This window comes from Lissotriton vulgaris, unplaced genomic scaffold, assembly GCF_964263255.1.
Source record: "Lissotriton vulgaris unplaced genomic scaffold, aLisVul1.2 SCAFFOLD_1016, whole genome shotgun sequence".
Taxonomy (NCBI): domain Eukaryota; kingdom Metazoa; phylum Chordata; class Amphibia; order Caudata; family Salamandridae; genus Lissotriton; species Lissotriton vulgaris.
In genome coordinates, this window is record NW_028243438.1 from 536317 (window position 1) to 551087 (window position 14771).

General features: G+C 43.4%; 1 protein-coding gene across 2 annotated transcripts in view; it reads right to left on the reverse strand.

Moving 5' to 3' along the window:
• The window catches only part of LOC147668346 (sialate O-acetylesterase-like), a 615033-nt gene that overhangs the window by 401377 nt on the left and 198885 nt on the right, over positions 1 to 14771 (reverse strand). The gene's annotated exons all lie outside the window — the stretch shown is intronic.

Sequence of the window (14771 nt, forward strand, 5' to 3'; positions counted from 1 at the left end):
AATCCAAGCAACCCTTCTAACCAGTGATGTCTTGGCTGGTCTGAATTGGTTACATTAAAGAACAAGTTATTAGTCAGCCAATGTACCACCTTATTTTAAGCTGCATTAGAACATTGGAATGTTGGGAGCTCCATTGAAAACAATGGAGTGCTTCAGGCTTACAATGGCTGGTAGAAGCCCGGAGCTCCAACATTCCAATGTTTCTTTGTTCACAGCTCTGGCTCTGAACAAAGGCTTCAGGGAGCCTGAGGAGATTTCAATCCCCTCGCGCTCCCTGGAGGCTTTGTTTATTTCTTAGAACATTCTTTATTAGACATACAGACATTCCTCTGATGGGATGCTCGGAGTTTGTAAAGTATAATGATAGTGGTGACCATCTAAAGCATTCAACTTCGAGTTTCGCCTCTGGATCGTGCTAAGAGGAAGCACTGTTTGAGGGGCTACAAGGCTAATATTAGATATTGCAGGAAAGGAGCCTACAATGTCTAAGAGTGTACCACTAATGCTGGGTGTGACTGAAGACAGTTATGGGAGTTTTGGGTAGTAAATCCTGCGTGGAAGCAGGAGGAGGAAGTGATGATATCCCTCTCAAAGATTCTTTAGAGGAGTAATTAGTTCAGGCCTTATCAAGACATTATTCCAGATGCTAAACCTGTTCGTAAGTGGCTGAAGTAGTGCTTTCAAAACAGAACCAAGTTTAGTACATAAGAACTCAGATATACCAAAGAATTTGGGTTCTGTTAAAGCTGCATAAGGTGATTCATCATGGGAGCGTGGCCAACAAAATGGCCGAGTGAGACATGCTGCTCAGAGTTCCATCCTATCGCAGCAATATCCGGCAATATCCTGTGGTGCCGGCACGGCACCGACCTCACCCAACACATCGGATAACTCAGGAGAGTCACCTGGGTCGAGAACTGGGCTCAAGAAAGCAGGAGCATGCCCGAAAACGGGCTTGACAGCAGGGCATTTCCAGGCCCAGGCCCAGGGTGCCATCGTGGAAGTGGAGAAGGGGCCTGCGACGAGTTGGGGAGGTGCGGAGCGGAAAGTAGATCGGCACTGTTCAGACTCTGGGAATGGCATACCGATTGCAGCACAAACGCGGAGACCCGCTGGGTTGGCTGACCACACTGTGTGAGGCCTAAGGCTGTAAGTGAGGAGCCGTAATACAGATCTGGACCCACCCAGGCAGGTAGGCCCAGAGCTCTGGTGGGGCGGGCCTGCAATGAGCGGGCCTGGGAGTGTGGGCATATGGAGCCCCGATAGCGACACAGGGACGCTTCGGTCCCTGGCTTCGGGCTCCACGACGGACACTGTGCATAGGAAACAGCGTTAGATCCCTTCTCCACAGGGAAGAAGCCCATCAGCGATATTCTGGCAGCCACTACCAATTGGGACAGGGAAGTGTGCCTGCAATTATCGGACAGAGTGTAGCTCTGCAGTATACGTCGTGGTAACTTTGTAGTGCATTGGGTGGATTGTCTCTGCTCCTGGGGGCAGTTAGATATCCACTTCCTGTGGGGCCTGCAGTCGGTGGGGGCCCGGGATATAAGGCCTTGGCAAAAAAAGGAACTTAATCTCCCTGATCCAGGCGGGACAGAGGTGAGCCCTAGGTTCGCCTACAACTGAGGTTGATGGCTATCCTGCTCGCGATGGAGCTGTACCCATGACTTTCTGGAGTGAGACGGGCTGCACCCCGAAGAGGTGACACTAGAGATACTCTATACTACTGCCACATTTAATAGTGGGATCTGGGCCTCTGTGGTGGGACACAGTTCTTTGTGGAGGGACAATAACCCAGCGAATAGAAATGGGAGATACCCGAGTACTGAGACAGGCACTGAGAGGACCACATGCCACGGAGTGGTTCAATGACTGCACTGGTCGGAGCTGACACGGAAGGCCTCTAATACCCACTATGGGCAAGGATTAAGGCGCCAGAGCACAATCTAATAAATGAACTATGTGCAGCCCATCCCACAGGGCCATGTCCTGAGAGGTGCTCAAGTAGAAGCTGGTGCTGAGGTGGCACGTGGGGAAGAACAGGGGGACACCTTGTTGCATGATATCCTGACAGCGGTCCAGAATGCAAGAGATGAGTTAGTGACCAGGATCGACGCAGTGGCGATCAATGTCAACCTCCTCCGATGTTACCTAAGCACGGTCTCAGACAGGGTCACTACAACTGAACAGAATGTTGATGTACTTCAGTCGGAGGTAAAGTCGCAGCGGGAGACAGTCATGTACCTGCAGAGGAAGACCATTAAACTGGATGACCGCGCAGAAGACCAGGAAGGGCACTTTCGGAGAAATAACCTCCAGTTTGTGGGGTTTCCGGAACAGGTAGGGGGTCCCTCTGCAGAGTTGTTCCTGTAAGACTGGATTACAAAGGTGTTGGAGCCTGGTAAGCCCTCCAAGTTCTTTAACATCAAGAGAGAGCACAGCTTTGGTCCCCCCACTTGCCCGGGGGCCCCACTGATGACTCTCATAGCCCGATTCTTTAATTATAGGGACCGGAAATGCTCTTGCAGTCCACACGAGCCAGAAAGGACTTGCAGTAGGAGGGTCGCCACATTGCGATTTTACCAGACTATACGCATACGCAATGGGTGCAAGATCAGTGACGCACCTTTCTGGCGGTCAAGCGGCGTATGAGGGACGCCGGGATGAAGTACATTCTTCTCTATCCAGCCATACTCCGGAACAAGCATAAGGGCAGGGCTCTGTTCTTTGGATCCGCCGCAGAAGCATCAGACTGGATGGATACTGTGGGAGAATTGGAGCCTCGCCGGAAAACGCAGTCTAACTTGGGATTACCTAGGACCTCCATGGACTCGGCGGGGGGATGACACGAGCACTCCGCGAGGGCACATCAAACTAAAGCAGATGGCACTGGACGCCTTAGAGTATGTGAAGATGGTACGCTGCAGGTGATGCTGGGAACACCAGACTCTGAGCTAGCCTCATCGGAGGTCATTAAGGACATAAATGTGGACTGGATGGCAATGTTGGAAAAATGTAGGAGAGTGCACTCATACCTACGTAGATATAAAATTGGTATTGATGGGTGTTACAGGAAAAGCATGTCTGTGGGGACACGCTCCCGTATATCCGTCACAGATGGAGGGGACAGGTATATGCCACCTCCTTCTCGGGATTCGCTCGGGGGGGGGGGTGCTTATGTGGGTAGCCCAGGGGACCCCTTCCAGCATGTGCACCACGTAATGGATCCAGACGGACGGTTCGTGATCCTGCATGTTAGACTTGATGGACGTAAGATGTGTCTCATAAATGTGTATGGCCCTAACACAGATGCACACATCTTTTTTGGTGACGGTATGACCGCAGCGGCGCCCTATCAAGGCAGGAAAGTGATCCTCCTCGGGAATGTCAACTGCGTGCTGGACAGGATGATGGATCGGGAGCCTCCCCGGGTGGGTACTAAGCCGGGTATGAAAGGGGCCTTGACAGATATTAGCAATAATGATGGGACCCCCTCAAGACTTGTTCAAGCCAGGGAAGGAGGGGAATGAAATGATATGAAAAGAAAGAACAATTATCCCTTACCTACCACATAATTGAAAAATGCAATTAATCAGATATTGGTGACAAAGACTGAACCATGACTTGCAATATTTCAAAAAAATATGTATTTTATTCCATGTTTATAGATATATATTCTATAAATTTGCATCAATTAACATTATTTTATGAATTCATCAAACATGATAAGATTTACAATTTTTATAAAGACAAAACATTTTTATAAATACAAAAAAAGGAAAACACAGGAAAACATCTCAAAGTGCAAATAAATTAGACATTTATAGCAAATTAAATGACTGAAAACTAGTACAAGATTCAACCAACCCCTGGAAAAGAGAAAAAAGGTTCCAACATCCAAACACATTCATAACAGTCTCCACATTCTCACTCAAACTTCACACATTCCCACAACATTTGAAACACAGAAGAAAAATCATGAGCACAGGTCTCTAAGATCAATGCCACCTTCTTCAGGACCACTTCCGATAAGACAACCCAGATATCCATGGGGTCTACAATATATAAATGATAACATTGTCACCAAACAGAAAAAGACCAGATGTATATTTCACATTATTGAAAACAACAATAAAACATCCGGATAAAAGCGACCAGCAAAGCAGATTAGAAAAGACAACAAGATAACACATAATCCTAATACTGATACATATAGAAACAACAATACAGGAAAATTAAAAACATGCATAGACTAGCCTATAAGGCAGTCAAAGGTCCCATCGTTGTTATCTAATATCTAACTTTGAGGTAGAAATCAGGGTCTAACTGATGTAAATCATAGGGGCATGGATACTTACACAGAGAAGCGAGAGTTGGCAATACAGTAGAATTTCTAATGGAATAATCTGAATATAAAATTTCAGAAGGTCATTTATTATCTATCTTCCAAATAGTGATCTGAAAGAGGAATATACAAAAAACCATACCATAAGCCTGATGTATAACTGGACTATCCTGTCCAGTACTAATACTAATTTTTCTGACTCAGGATCATCAGGTTCTGATGGTGATAACTATCAAGACCCAGGTAGCGGTCAATTTAATTCTAGACCCTTTAGAGGTAGACCTACTCAAAGAACATTCCATGGAAGGGGTTTTTTACCCAGGGACTCATATCGAGGAAGAAATGTGAGATGGCAGGACCAGGGAGCTCAGCAATTGATGAGCCCACAACCTCTTCAACAATATATAAGGACTCGCAATCAACAGTACTGGTGGTAGATGATAACATTATCTCTACCACGGATACTGGAGGGGATTTACCAATTTACAACTTATCATCCTAAATATTGAGACCAGAAGACACACAGTTGTTGAGTAGAGGCTTATCTTTTGTTCCAAGTACGGGTCTCAATAAATTCAAGTTGTATCAAGATCTGTTTGCGTTCTTTAGGAAGATCAGACTCAACAGATTCTTCCTTGACCGGGCTCCTATGGAGGAAGATAATAATCTATCTAGATGTAAACCTCCGTCCACCTTTACTCCCACACTTGACATGGTGGGGCCTGAGGTTCGTATCTTTGAGCAAAGTGTACTACGTGATGCTGCCCGTATTGTGAACAATCCGTACAAACCCTCCTTTAACCTATCTAAGTCAGAAAGCTTGTCCTTGAAAAAAATGAAAGATGATTCTAGTCTCATGATCAAACCTTGCGACAAAGGTGGCGGGATCACCATCTTTGATAAAAATATTTACGATCAAAAAATGACTGGTATGCTTGCCATTACCGATCATTATAGATCAGCTCAACGCAGGGAGCTTGATAGACTCAATGCTCAGATTCGTGACATGACCCTTGCAGCCCTCACGGAGGGATACATCTGTGATGACGAATATGTTTTCCTCAATAAAACCTGTCCAGTCGTCTCTGTACTCTATGGTCTTCCTAAGACCCACAAATCAGAAACTGATCCTCCCATGAGACCAATTATTTCAACTATTGGCTCCAGCACCGAAAAATCATGAGCACAGGTCTCTAACATCAATGTGAGACCCCGCACTTGGTCGACGCGCGTTTCGGCGGCTCAAGGCCACCTTCTTCAGGACCACTTCCGATAAGACAACCCAGATATCCGGGGGTCTACAATATATAAATGATAACATTGTCACCAAACAGAAAAAGACCAGATGTATATTTCACATTGTTGAAAACAACAATAAAACATCCCGATAAAAGTGACCAGCAAAGCAGATTAGAAAAGACAACAAGATAACACATAATCCTTTTACTGATACATATAGAAACAACAATACAGGAACATTAAAAACATGCATAGACTAGCCTATAAGACAGTCAAAGGTCCCATCGTTGTTATCTAATATCTAACTTTGATGTAGAAATCAGGGTCTAACCGTTTGTAAATCATAGGGGCATGGATACTTACACAGAGAAGCGAGAGTTGACAATACAGTAGAATTTCTAATGGAATAATCCGAATATAAAATTTCAGAAGGTCATTTATTATCTATCTTCCAAATAGTGATCTGAAAGAGGAATATACAAAAAACCATACCATAAGCCTGACGTATAACTGAACTATCCTGTCAACAAGAGATTAACACAGTGTGCACAGATAGCTCTTACCCCTATATAAGTAGACGTTGGGAGTAAATTGGATATCCCGTAATTACTGCATACAGTGTGATCCTTGACTTTCTATTTATTGAGAAAACCTATAATTGGTTCCCAGCTGAGGACAAAAATAGAGATAGAGAAGGACTAAATTGAAGAGTCAGTGACAATTTCTCGCTAACTACGTTGCTCTAAAGATATGTTACAGTCCTTACCTCTTACAGGTAACAAATATGTCCACAAGATTTTATAAATCCATTTTCTATTCAGAACACTGAAGGTACGTCATCCAAACTTTTGAGCGTTCTATTAAATAGAAATGCAAATCTCAATAGGCTGATATTAAGTGATACCACCCTTTCATTTTGTATACATATTTAAAGCACCAATCCATGTATACTAATGCAATGTGATGGAGACGATTCTGGCATGACGTTATTTAAAGTAGTTGAGAGTGAGTGAACCTGAGAGAAGTTTCCAAACGATAGTATCCACCAATAACAGAATCCTAGATCTGACTTCAAATTTGTAACTATTCTCTACTACATTAAGATGTTTAAAGATTCCTCAATTCATGAAAACTTGCTGATGCGCGAGTATACTGCTTTCACAAAAAAAACAGAAAGACCGCAGAGAACCAATACAAGAAATATAGGCACCTAGATGTCCGACTTAAGAATATTTAAAGAGTATTAAAAAGAAAGCGGCATGCATCGCTCGTAATTGCTTAACAGGTCAAGTCCTTGCGATGTAATAAGGACTTACGGTGATGAATGGAAACACAAGACCCCACAAAACAGCAGAGCGACTACAAAGTCGACTAAACAGGCACTTGGGACATTGGAGCAAACGGCCAGTAGAAAATAAGATGAATAGCCGCCCCAGCATTAGGAATATTAGCGCTCACCTGAGCGAAATGGAGCCTCGATTATAACGTGTCTGCATCTCAGTAAACTCCAACAAGGGAAAAGTGTATCAGACATTTGGACTCTGATTTTAAACTCTCGCGCTACAACGTGATCTCGCGATATGTAGTGAGAACCCAGGAAACATTAGCAATGGACCTACTAAATGCAAATAAAGAACGTACTCGAGTAGCGCCATGATGGAATGGGCACTAAAGTAAATCATTCTAAACGGTACCCATAGTCTAATATATGCCGAGTTGAAAAGCGATAGGTAACAAGAATGTATGATTAAGAAGCCAATACAACGAATGGCACTCTCAATATAATATCGCGTTTGTGTAATAAACTCAGGGAAGAATAACAATTGCACACTTAAAAGGAAAATAGAAAACGCACTAGGGTACCGCCATATTAAAATAGGCACCAGAATAGATAATACACAAGATACAACGTACTAAACACGTGCATAAGGTGAAATAAGTACCATAAGTAATTAGCTGAGAATCCACTAAAAAAATAAGTGGCCTCAGTGATACAATGAAAACAAAGAGAATACAAATAAAAAGATTTTTTTTTAAAGAAGAAGTCTCTATTTGTAAATAATCTTATGTATAGATAAAATACATGTGAGATATATAGAACAAAGTCATATGAAGCAGAAGAATGATCAACTATTTCTGGTAAAAAAGAAAAAGAATCTTTTAAAGCACAGAGCATAATCACAATCATAATGATAATGTGATATCATAGAATAATACCAGATAATATTGTCAATGTATATTACAGAAATACAATTATCTACTGACATACCAGTTTATTTCTTCGTTGAGGCCACGTTTTACGCAATCAAGATGGAAAATCCAAAACGTTACTCGTTTTTTGCAAGTGACTTCCACTGGCTGTCCTGGTAGGGATTGAACTTTTTCAAGAATTGACCATTTAAGATCTTGTTCGTTGTGGTTCATGTCTGCACAATGTTGTACTAATGGTGCTGACAACTTTCTAGTTCTAACTGCAGACTTGTGCTCACTAAAGCGGAATTCGCGACCAGTTTCTCCTATATAGGCTAAACCACAACTACAAAACAGGATGTAAATAACATTATTACTGCGACAGTTGGAAAGATGACGCAACTTGATTTCCTTTCCATTGTATGAGATACCATCTGATACAATGGCTGCCTCACAAGCGTGGCAAGAGCCACACCTATGATTACCTAGTATTATAGGTAGGCCTGTTATGGATGATTGGGTCACGCGTTGCAATTTCTTACTGGGGCGTGAATGAACTAACATATCTTTAAGGTTCTTATTGCGTCTATATGCTACTAAGGGCAATGGTAACGCTGGAGCATTGTTGTCATAGTTTAAAATCTTCCAATTTTTGTTAATGACATTTCTCATTTTTAAATTAAGCGTAGAGTGATTAATGACGCATGTTATCCGGTCTTGTTTGGGACGTTTTGACCCCTGTAGTAATGCCTGGCGGTCATAATATTTAGCTCTCTTATAGGAGTGTCGTACAAGCCTGTGAGGATAGCCCCTTTTAAGTAGTCGTTCTTTTAGTGCATCTCCATGCATGTGGAAAGAAGTCATGTCCGTACAATTACGGCGGATCCGCAGGAATTCGCCAAACGGGATGGATTCTCGTTGGCAATTCGGATGGTAGCTATTGAAGTCTAGGATCGTATTCTTAGCCGTACTTTTCCTAAATAGACTAACCTTTAAGTGTCCTCTAGTTCCATCGATCTTAATGTCCAGGAAATCCACCTGGACCTGGCTGTAGTTCACCGTGAACTTCAAGTTAGGGTCACTGGCATTAAGCCAAAGGATACATTTTTGCAATAACTCAACAGAACCACTCCAAATAAAAAAAATGTCATCTATAAAGCGTTTCCAAATAGATACATTTTCAAAAAGTGGTGCCATTTCATTGTAGATGTTCTGTATTTCCCACTCACCCATGAATGTATTAGCCACGCTAGGGGCACAAGATGACCCCATTGAGGTACCCTTGATTTGTTTAAATAGGGACCCATTGTATTCGAAAAATGTATTCATCAATACCGTCTCAAGGCACTGAAGAATAATATTATCAGGCCGATTGTCAGGGAATCTTTGAAGTAAGGCCGACACCGCAAGTAACGCTCGACACTGAGGGATGTTGGTATACAAAGCCTCAATGTCGAGCGTTACCAGGATGTCAGTCACTTGATTGAATGGGATGCCCTCTATTTTATTGATGATGTCGCCTGTATCACGTATGTAAGAGGTGTAGCGATGAGTTAAGGGGCACAAAAATGAATCCACATATTTGTATATTGGTTCGGTGCTGGAGCCAATAGTTGAAATAATTGGTCTCATGGGAGGATCAGTTTCTGATTTGTGGGTCTTAGGAAGACCATAGAGTACAGAGACGACTGGACGGGTTTTATTGAGGAAAACATTTTCGTCATCACAGATGTATCCCTCCGTGAGGGCTGCTAGGGTCATGTCACGAATCTGAGCATTGAGTCTATCAAGCTCCCTGCGTTGAGCTGGTCTATAATGATCGGTAATGGCAAGCATACCAGTCATTTTTTGATCGTAAATATTTTTATCAAAGATGGCGATCCTGCCACCTTTGTCGCAAGGTTTGATCATGAGACTAGAATCATCTTTCATTTTTTTCAAGGACAAGCTTTCTGACTTAGACAGGTTAAAGGAGGGTTTGTACGGATTGTTCACAATACGGGCAGTATCACGTAGTACACTTTGCTCAAAGATACGAACCTCAGGCCCCACCATGTCAAGTGTGGGAGTAAAGGTGGACGGAGGTTTACATCTAGATAGATTATTATCTTCCTCCATAGGAGCCCGGTCAAGGAAGAATCTGTTGAGTCTGACCTTCCTAAAGAACGCAAACAGATTTTGATACAACTTGAATTTATTGAGACCCGTACTTGGAACAAAAGATAAGCCTCTACTCAACAACTGTGTGTCTTCTGGACTCAATATTTGAGATGATAAGTTGTAAATTGGTAAATCCCCCCCAGTATCCGTGGTAGAGATAATGTTATCATCTACCACAAGTACTGTTGATTGCGAGTCCTTATATATTGTTGAGGAGGTTGTGGGCTCATCAATTGCTGAGCTCCCTGGTCCTGCCATCTCACATTCCTTCCTCGATATGAGCCCCTGGGTAAAAAACCCCTTCCATGGAATGTTCTTTGAGTAGGTCTACCTCTAAAGGGTCTAGAATTAAATTGACCGCTACCTGCGTCTTGATAGTTATCACCATCAGAACCTGATGATCCTGAGTCAGAAAAATTAGTATTAGTACTGGAAAGGATAGTCCAGTTATACGTCAGGCTTATGGTATGGTTTTTTGTATATTCCTCTTTCAGATCACTATTTGGAAGATAGATAATAAATGACCTTCTGAAATTTTATATTCGGATTATTCCATTAGAAATTCTACTGTATTGCCAACTCTCGCTTCTCTGTGTAAGTATCCATGCCCCTATGATTTACATCAGTTAGACCCTGATTTCTACATCAAAGTTAGATATTAGATAACAACGATGGGACCTTTGACTGCCTTATAGGCTAGTCTATGCATGTTTTTAATTTTCCTGTATTGTTGTTTCTATATGTATCAGTATTAGGATTATGTGTTATCTTGTTGTCTTTTCTAATCTGCTTTGCTGGTCGCTTTTATCCGGATGTTTTATTGTTGTTTTCAATAATGTGAAATATACATCTGGTCTTTTTCTGTTTGGTAACAATGTTTTCATTTATATATTGTAGACCCCATGGATATCTGGGTTGTCTTATCGGAAGTGGTCCTGAAGAAGGTGGCATTGATCTTAGAGACCTGTGCTCATGATTTTTCTTCCGTGTTTCAAATGTTGTGGGAATGTGTGAAGTTTGAGTGAGAATGTGGAGACTGTTATGAATGTGTTTGGATGTTGGAACCTTTTTTCTCTTTTCCAGGGGTTGGTTGAATCTTGTACTAGTTTTCAGTCATTTAATTTGCTATAAATGTCTGATTTATTTGCACTTTGAGATGTTTTCCTGTGTTTTCCTTTTTTTGTATTTATAAAAATGTTTTGTCTTTATAAAAATTGTAAATCTTATCATGTTTGATGAATTCATAAAATAATGTTAATTGATGCAAATTTATAGAATATATATCTATAAACATGGAATAAAATACATATTTTTTTTTAAATATTGCAAGTCATGGTTCAGTCTTTGTCACCAATATCTGATTAATTTCATTTTTCAATTATGTGGTAGGTAAGGGATAATTGTTCTTTCTTGTCTTATCAGGGGCCTTGACAGATGTCATGAGACAACGAGGGTTAATGGATGCATGGCATGTCCGACACCCAAACACTAGATAATTTTCCTGTTACACCCCTGCGACTAATACCTTCAGTAGGTTGGGCCAATTCTTACTGTCGTCAGCCTTAATGCCTACGGTTGAAGAGATAGTCTATCTACCGAGATACATTTCGGAGTATCCCCCTATGCTTTTAGTTTTATATACTAATAGACCCAGGGTGGTTGTCCCCACCTGGCAGTAGGCGACCGAGGCACTTACTGATCCGCCGTTTGTAGGGAAGTTAGAGGAAGAGATAGCGTCTTATTTTGCAACAAACTGGGGATCGGCATCCTCAAGGGGAGTGGAATGGAAGGCGATGAAGGTGGTTATCAGGGTTTTCTGTCTTAGCTCGACCTATGGGGTTCGACAGCAGCTTCAGCAGGACATTAAGGTCTTAGAAGGGAATTTGGCCGCGGTGGAGGGGACACTCCCCACGAACCAGGACCGCTTAAATGAGTGGAGGGAGCTACAGGAAGAGCTGCTGGCGGAGCTCTGTCGCCTTGAAAAGTTCCATTATACCGCTGTATATCAACAACAACTGCATGTGGAGGGTGATAGGTCCGGGGAACTGCTTGCTAAACTAATTAGATATGAGAAGCCAACATCTCCCATTGTGCAGGTGAGATCCACTGATGGAAGCTTGGTGTATAGTCAACAGAAGATTTTAGATACACTAACTGATCACCTAGCGGGGATATACACAGGACGCAGAACGCCTGATATGCAACACATAGCGGAAATCCTTAGCACACTGGACCTACCCCATCTGGATAATGAGGTTAGTGAATTACTGGACACGCTGATCTCGAGGGAGGAAGAAGTGGGAAGTATAAAGTCCTTGAAATCCGCGAAGAGCCTGGGAAATGATGGCCTACCAGCCGAGTTCTAGAAGAGGGTTGCACCCCTATTAGTGGATCGCCTGTTGGAGGTGTATAATGAGGTGCTACAGAATCGAGAGCTTCCGTCCTCTATGGATGAGGCATTGGTGGTCATGATTCCCAAGACGGATAAGGATATTTAACTGCCTGGATCATACAGACCTATCTCCTTGGTAAATATTGATGTAAAAGTCCTTAGTGGGATCATAGCAGCCCGACTGCAACCACATATGCAATTTTTGATCCTTCCAGATCAAGCGGGCTTCATCCCCAAATGCAGCACAGCTAACAATCAGCGGCTGCTGGCCCACGTGTGGCACTCCCCCCTACTGCGGCAGGAGGGGTATGCTTTGGCACTACTGGATGTTGAACGGGCGTTCGACTCAGTTGGGTTGATATATCTTTGAGAGGTCCTGAGGGCGATGGGTCCATGCTTCATGAACTGGATCCAGCTCTTGTAGTTGGTGCCTCGGGCTTGGATCAGGATGGGGAGGCTAGTATCGCAAGCTTTTAGACTACACCGGGGTACCAGACAGGGGTGCCCATTGTCGCCATTACTTTTTGCCATGACATTGGAACCCTTAGCAGTGAGCCTACGAGGAGAGAAGGAGTCCTTTGGGATCCCGCTGGGTGCGACTAACCATGTAGTGTCGATGTATGCAGATGACACCTTGGTGTACTTCCGGAACCCCGGCGAGGCGATACCGGTACTTATGACTGTTCTTGACAGGTTTGGACAAATATCTGGATTGCGGATTAATGCAGGGAAGTCAAAATTAATCCCAATGGGGGGCTGGCCTCGCTCCTGGAGGGTGAACTACCTAAGGTGGAGCTTCCATGGGTGAGATACGCGCCTAAATACTTAGGAGTTAGTTTGGCGGAAACGGCTAAACAATTTTTGGCGCTTAATATTGGGAAGTTAATTGAGGGACTAGGCGGTCCGATACACTTCTGGTGAGATTTACCTTCATCCCTTATGGGGAGAATAACCCTGTCTAAAATGGTTGTCCTGCCCAGATGCCTTTACACAAGGTAACACTCTTTTTTTAAGATCCCCCAACATTATTTCAGCATTTTAGATAGACTTCTGATCGACTTGCTGTAGGGGCCCAAACGTAAGCGGGTAAGTCTGGCTACTCTCCAAAGAACCTGGCAGAGGGGTGAACTAGAGGTTCCATGTCTAGAATTTTACTATGCAGCTTCCCAGTTGCAACATGAGGTACATTGGTTGGATGGTGAGGCAGGGACCTACGGAGATAAAACACTCCCTGAACTGTTAATTATGGGGACGCAGATACCATCAAAGAGCCCATATATCATCCAACACGTAGCGGAGATCTGGGAGCTAGTCGTTCGGAGAGTGAAGAAAAAGGCCCCATATGCCCCGGATATGCCACTATGAGCTGTTCCCCCCTTTTTACGGATCTCCGCATCTATGTCAGTGTGCAGATGGCAGGAGGGGGTGTGCCTCACCATGGCCAACTTGTACATTAGTAAGCTATATATTGCACATGAACAGGAGGTTGAGGCCTTTACATTGGGCCCAGGACAGTTCTAACAATATGCAAAGATAGGCCAGGTTGCTAGAGAGGTCTGGCCCATGTTTCTCGAAGAGCCCCGTGTCCAGGATGTTACAGACCCTGCTCACGATGGCTAAAGGACGCAGATTGGTATCAAACCTATACCGAGCTATCAGGGATGACAAGACGGTTCAGGCGCTGCTGATACAGGACAGGTTGGAGGAGCTGACGGAAGGAACTCTAAGGGAGTCTGACTGGTCTAAAATACATGAGGGGGTTAAGCAAGTATGCTCAAATGCACGGTTCAAACTGATCCAATTTACTTATATATATCAGACATTGCCACGGGAGATAAGGGTGGTCCAGCTATGTTTACTACCCAAACCCAAAAACAAAAATCTTACCAGGAAGTTTGTCCTGTTGGGACGGGTGTTAGCCAAGCGTCGGATAGCTATCTCCTGGCTAAGTCGCAAACCACTTCAAAAAGCACAATGGGTGAGGGATATGAGGGAATGGGCAACAGCTGATGTGATCCGGATGAAACAGGTTAGGCATGATGAAAAGCTGGAAGATGATCTGATGGCGTGGAGGGCGATGATAGAAGATCTCAGTGAGGATGGGGGAAGGAGGATCCACGGGAGGAAGCCACTGGAATTGTAGGATCGAGAAGTGAGCCGGGAGATCAATGCAAAATAATGGAGGACATACATGTTCAATGTGTTGAATACTGCAGTGAAATGTACAGCGGGCAGACATCCAGTGTTATATTACTGAGAGTATACCAGACAGGGGGGGAGGGGAGGGATTTAGTTGTGGGTTGGGAGTTATGGCTATTTGTTACAGAAATATTTTTGGCTATGATGTAAACTTGGATTAGGTACTTCTGGGTTATAGACAAGGGGATTGATGTTGGGCGGCTCATATCGTTGGGGCTACAGTGTTCGTTATGGAACCGATAC